The following is a 6,212-nucleotide window of genomic DNA, read 5'->3' on the forward strand; positions in this document are numbered from 1 at the left end:
TCTGAGATGGAGCTTGCGTTAATGTCCTGCCTTAGAAGGAAGGCATCCGAGCCAGCGTTCTCTGTGCAGAACGGCCTCTTCGTTCTCTGCTGTGCTGTTTGGACCCCGGAAAGTTCCAGGTCCCAGCATGGAAGCCGGTCGGATGTCGCTGTACCTCGCTGCGCGTCCCCGGAGCTGTACTCTTGTTTACCCTCCTTGCGAGGCCCTAACAACTTCCGGAAGAGGAACTCCCTTTGAAGTGTGGGCAGCATTTCGGTTCCTCTGACTACTCCTTGTCTCCTTTGATGTGGAATGACGCCAGGCGTAGCAGAGACTGCCCCCCCCCCCCCCCCCCCCCGGACCAAGAGATCAAACACCACTCCCAAGTTCACCTCCAGCAGGGCGGACATATTGAAGGGCAGACTGAAATGCTCTAGAATCTTAAATTTTTCCATTTCCTGCTGTGTTAAACAAAAAAAAAGTAATAGAGTACCTGTTTTTCAAATGTGTCATTCAATTCTCGCTGCCTCTGAAATGACAGTGGAAAACCTTGGACTCACCTGCTCTATCCACATGATTTCATCTAATCCTCACAACCACTGCCCGTGGCTGGTATTATCCCCCAACTCTATAGATGAGGAATTGAAGGCCTAGAGTCCCACAGCTATCCCACTGAGAGCCTTCCTTTCTTCTATTTTTTTTTTTAAGATTTAATTGATTGATTGATTGATTGATAGCTTTATCTGAGAGATGGAGAGAAGCGTGAGCCCAGGAAGGAGCAGAGGGAGAGGGACAAGCAGACTCTCCACTGAGCATGGAGACCGACATGGGGCTTGAGCCCCTGACCCACCAGATCAGGACCTGAGCCAAAACCAGGATTCAGACGCTCAACCCACTGAGCCACCCAGGTGACTGGAGAGCCTTTATTCTTGAGCACCAGTTCCACTAAAAGTTAATTGCCTGGATCAAATGAATCAGATCCCACAAAGCACAATAGTTGCCTGCTGCACCATAACCACACAGTGAAAAGTAACTGATTTTTTTTTTTTTTTTGGATCGCTGTCATCATGACAAATAATAAGCATAAAAGCTCAGTCTATCACTATAGAAAGTTCAGCAGTAGACCTTGATGCATTCTTTCAGAAATGTTCAGGGTTTTGTTTTTCCTTGCTCTACATGGTACTGGGAGTTGGACTCCAGAACAAGTTGCTCCAAGACAACTTGTAGTTTTCCCACCGAGATTTGCTCCCAGACCTGATCTGTCCTTCCTTCCTGGTTGGAGACCGTTAGCACAAGCATCTCTTCAGACCTCAGCTGGGTGCTTTGATGCCTGTGAATTTAGAATGGGATGGAGTGTGTGTGTGTGTGTGTGTGTGTGTGTGTGTATGTTTCAATGACGTGGATAAGGTAATTTGGATTTGTCCTAAACTTTCACAAAGCAAATCAACATTATTCACCAAATTGTTAACTTTTTAAATAGTAGGTTTTTTTTGTTTTTGTTTTTGTTTTTGTTGTTGTTGTCGTCTGTTTGGGTTTTTTTTGTTTTTTTTTTTACAAAAAAAAAATGTTCTAAAAGTGCTGTTTTGGGAGTGGAGAGGTCCTCCTGAAGGCCTAAGTTGAGAGAACGACTAGGAATGGTCTGAGTGAGGCAGTGCGATGGAGTCTGACCTGGGGATGGATGTGTCCTGGGAGACCCAGGAGGACAGGCTAGCTGCCCCGTCACTTGGGACAGGACAGGACAGGACAGGGAGGAGGCAGGAGCCACAGAAACACCGATAACTGAGGCACTGTGAAGCCCGGATGCCTTTAATCAGAGGCCGGTGGGAGGGGGAGCCCAACCAGGCTTTTGTTCCTAACATGAAAAGATGGAGGAAGGCATAAAAGAGGAACACATGATAGTAAGCAAAATAGTAACAAATGGTACTTCTTGGGTACCTATCGTGCAGGAGGCGCTGTACTAGGGGCTTCACCTGCTCCTTATCATTTCGCCCTATGAGGTAGGTTAGTGTTATTATTACCAGTTTCCAGCTAAGGAAGCATCCAAGGGCAGGTAAGTGGCCAGCATCACCCAGTTGGTAACTGGCCCAAACAGGCAGGGTTGGTGCTCATGGTGGTGTCACTTAGACTCATGGAGATGGAAGTGTTCTGCTCTCTTTTGCTGAGATTTAGTTTATAAGTTCTTGTCCTGGGGGATGTTCAGGACTTCCTGGTCTGAATCCACCTGAGGAGAAACTTTTGAAAGGAGTTGGCTGAATCAGAGAGAAGGAAAGAATGGCTCAGGGTCCGCGGGCCAAATAGTGATCAGTGAGAGGAATCAGGACATGACGTGGTGGGACAGCGCCGGGGCTGGATCGCTGCTGGGGGTGCAAGAGTGCCTCTTAGTGCTGTGTGTTTGGGGAAGGACAAAGGGAGATGGGCCCTTGCTGAGTCGGACGGGACCAGAGGAAGGTAAGCATGGGGGAGTGGGGGTGTCATAGGAAGGTGTCCACAGGGAGCGATGGTGGAACCTGCAGCCCGGCCAGTTTGTTTCAGCGGATCACAGCGTTCTGGGTTGAATTGTAAACACCTACCCAGTTCAAGGGTTGAGGTCTTAACCCCTAAGACTGTGACCTCATTTGGAAATAAGTTCCTGGCAGGTGTAGTTAGCTGAGTTAGAATGAGGTCCTGCCAGCGTTGGGTGGGTCCCTAATCCCCTATGACTGGTGTCCTTCTCAAAAGCGGAGGTTTGGACACACACACACACGCACGCACACACACACAACACCATGTGGACACAGAGCAGGTGGTGTGTCTACCACCCCGGGAAGGCTAGAGGTGGCTGACAGGCCTGCGGAAGCGAGAAGAGATCCTCCGTCATTGTCACCCTCAGAAAAAGCGACGCAGTGGCTGCCATGGCACCGGACGTTTCTGCTGGCTGAGCGGCTCTGTGCGCGGGGCTCAAGGGCCGGGCGCTCGCAAAGTAATGCCCACGGCCGCACTTCAGTCAGCTGCCCTGGGGGCCACAGAGTCCTTCGATTTTGGACACCTTGCTTTCTAGAAGCCGAGAAGACCTGTTTTGTATAAAAGTATCTCCTCTCTCTCTAACAGAATGATATATACACATAGTTTAAAAGTGAAATGGAATAAATACATATTTATTGTAATGAGAAGGAACCCCCGCTTTTATCTTTTGCCCCAGAGGAAATGACTCTCCACTGGATAGCCTTTTCCTGGACTTTACCTCTATTTTCCTAAATAATATGTTGAGATGCCTATTTCTTGATTCTTCAGTTTTGGACATGACAGGCTGACTTCCGAGTGCTGTAGCCAAGGGGAGAGCTTGCTACCCTGTCCCTCTACTCCAACATTTGATGAAATGGTCAGTGTATTCATGCAGGGACGTCAGAACCCCTGTGATTGGGAGTAGCGCTCTAAAAGGGATCTGATGTCCCCCAGGCTGCTCCAAACTGAGTACACACACATGGTTTCTTCAGAGGGAGTCGGGGAGATGGGCAGGGTATTTTTGCCCCTATTTTATGGATGGGGAACCAAAATCTCAAAGAAGCACACGTCTTTAAGCAACAGAGACAGAATTAGACCCCAGGTCCAATGTTTTGTTTTTCTATTTCCACTGAACACAAAATTCAACTTGCAGAAGGGTCCCAGGAGGCATAACAGCCTCATTCTACAGTTTACTGGTCCTCGGTATGAAGGATTTATTACATTCAGGATGGGGATCACATTTTAAAAGGAGCAAGAGTAAACTCGAGAACTCCCTTACCTTAAATAAGCTTCACAAACACAGACCGAGCCTGTCCTTTTCAGTGTTACATCCTGTTGCCCAACAAGGTCTCGCAGAGTGGGTGTGCGGTCATTATTTATCAGATAAACGAGTGAATCCTGAGGATGACGGAAGAGCTAGAAACCGAGTCATCTAGGAGGTAGAGGAGGAGCTGAAAGCATTCAGGTAGGAGGAAAGCACCAAAAAATCTTCGAGTTTGATTTCTATAAGTTCCGAGCAAAGCGGAGACCGCCCACAGGGGAGCACAAGAACCAGAGGGCAGAAGTTAGAGTGAACCCCATGTTGGCTCAAAATAACCAAAAACTTTGCAGCATTAAAACTGTCAAACATGAAAATGGAACATTAGGATCGGCCCTCAGTATGGGCGCTTTGTGAAGGCCAAGGCTTTGCTTTGGGAAGGAGGACTTTGCTTGGCCACCTGCCACAGAGTCTGTGGGGAGAGCGGTGCCCCCAACTGGTGTTGGCGAGTCCCAAGGGCTGTGTCCCCAATGGCTCCTGTGACACCAGGCTGCTGTGGTCTTTGTGGGCCCTTCTGTCTGCCCCCAGGAGGATCAGAGGGTCTCAGAGCCCCATGAGCCCATGAGCACTGAACACGGGGTAGGTGTTGTCCCACCCGGGGCGTGGGGTGGGTTCACGGAGGAAGGTGCTGGAAGTGGCCTAAGTGGCGGGGCCTGCTGTGTCAGGAATTGCAGGGTGGGGAAAGTGTCAGAGCCCAGGGCCAGTCTGTGGGGAGAGGAGTGAAGACATTAAGAATGTCTCTAGGGTAGCTTGGTTGGCTCGGTCAGTTAAGCCAGTCTGCTTTGGCTCAGGTCAGTTAAGCCAAAGTCTGCTTTGGCTCAGGTCATGATCTCAGCGTCCTGGGATGGGAGAGTGGGACGGACAGTATCAGGGAGCAGACTTCTCTTGAGATTTCCCACATGAGGATCGCCGTGTGCACCAGAAGTAGACTTCCTTTTGGTTTAGGTGCATAAATTTGGGGACCAGAACAGTTCTCCCTCCAACCTATCTGTCTCCCTGGCAGCTAGGATCAGAGGCTGCTGAATGTCTTCTTGGTGACAGGTATAATCCCCCTGCCAACACCTTCACCCCCAGCATGGGGACTAGACCAGGAATGAGGTGACTGGATTGACCACCGAGGGGCTGCTGACCTCGGACAGGGCCTGTGCGTCCTCAGGAGCTCCTCCCCGGTGGGAGTGGATGGAAGTGTCCTACATTCTAGTCTTTTCAGGCAAGACTGAGTTTGTTGCTTTAATGGGAAACTCTTTGGTGAAGTCTTGAGGATCCCATTCTAGCTTTTCCTGTCACTATTGGATTCGAACCGCTTCATATTTACAGATTTATTTCTCCTCATTCATACTACTAAGTGTGTTTTTACTCAGTTTCTGTGAACAAGGTTAAGTAGTCCCCCCTTGCCCCCCGCTGGACTTCTTGTGCTTTTCAGGGACCCCTGTGTAGAGTTCACGATCATACCACCTCAGGGGGTTTCTGGGGTTAAGAGAAAACAGCAGCTTGGAGGCTCAGGAAGAGCTCAGACTTTGGAAGTTCTGGAGATAGAGCCCAGACATAGATTTCTAAGTCCTCGATGAACCTGAACTGGCAGCTGGGACGATCTGATCCTCCTAGGACTGTGTAATGTTGCTGGGCGGGCCTCGTGCCTCTGGAAACACAGCACGCAGAGGCTTCAAGAGTGAATGGAAGGCTGCTGGTCATACTTCGCAGGCCCCAGATTTCCATTCCAGGCCATACCACTGGGAATTGTCCTCATGACTTAGAGAAAACAGTGGAACCTGTTCCTGATTGATATCAGTTACTTTGGATTCAGCTGCCACTATAGCAGCTGAAACCAGATATGTTAAATCGCTTCTCATGTACACAGTCCAGCTGTATTATGTCAGCCTCACCATCATCAGGGACCCAGGTTCTTTGCAGCACTCTGTCGGCCCTCCCTAGACTGTCTGCCTCATCCTCCAAAACAATTGCTGGGGCTCCGGCCATCACACCTGACTCCTAAGCAGCAGGAGAAAGGAAAGGGAGAAGGGCCTATACCATTTTTAAAGAGACTTTCCTGGAGGAACCATACTATCCTTTTTGCTTATAACTCGTTGGCTAGAACTTAATGGCCAGGCCCAGCTGAAGGGAGGTGGGAAAAATTAGTCCATTAGCAGGGCGTAATGCAACTCTGAATAAACTTGGGGTTCTGTGACCAAGGGGGAATAACAACATTGCTGTGGGGTTGGGCAGGCATCTAGCAGACTCTATCAGAGAAAGCTGGATTTCGTAACTGTGAAATAAACAGGTTATTAGGATTTGTAATTCACTTAACTCTCTGGTGACCAGCCCTACGCAGATCACTTTAATTCTTTGAGCCTTAGTATCTTCACTAAAAAAGGAAAAAAAGCTAGACTTCCTGGCCAGGAGCCGTGGTTTTTAAGCTGTGTCCCTTGTGGGTGGT

This window comes from Mustela nivalis (assembly GCF_964662115.1).
Source record: "Mustela nivalis genome assembly, chromosome: 12".
In the NCBI taxonomy this organism is placed as follows: domain Eukaryota; kingdom Metazoa; phylum Chordata; class Mammalia; order Carnivora; family Mustelidae; genus Mustela; species Mustela nivalis.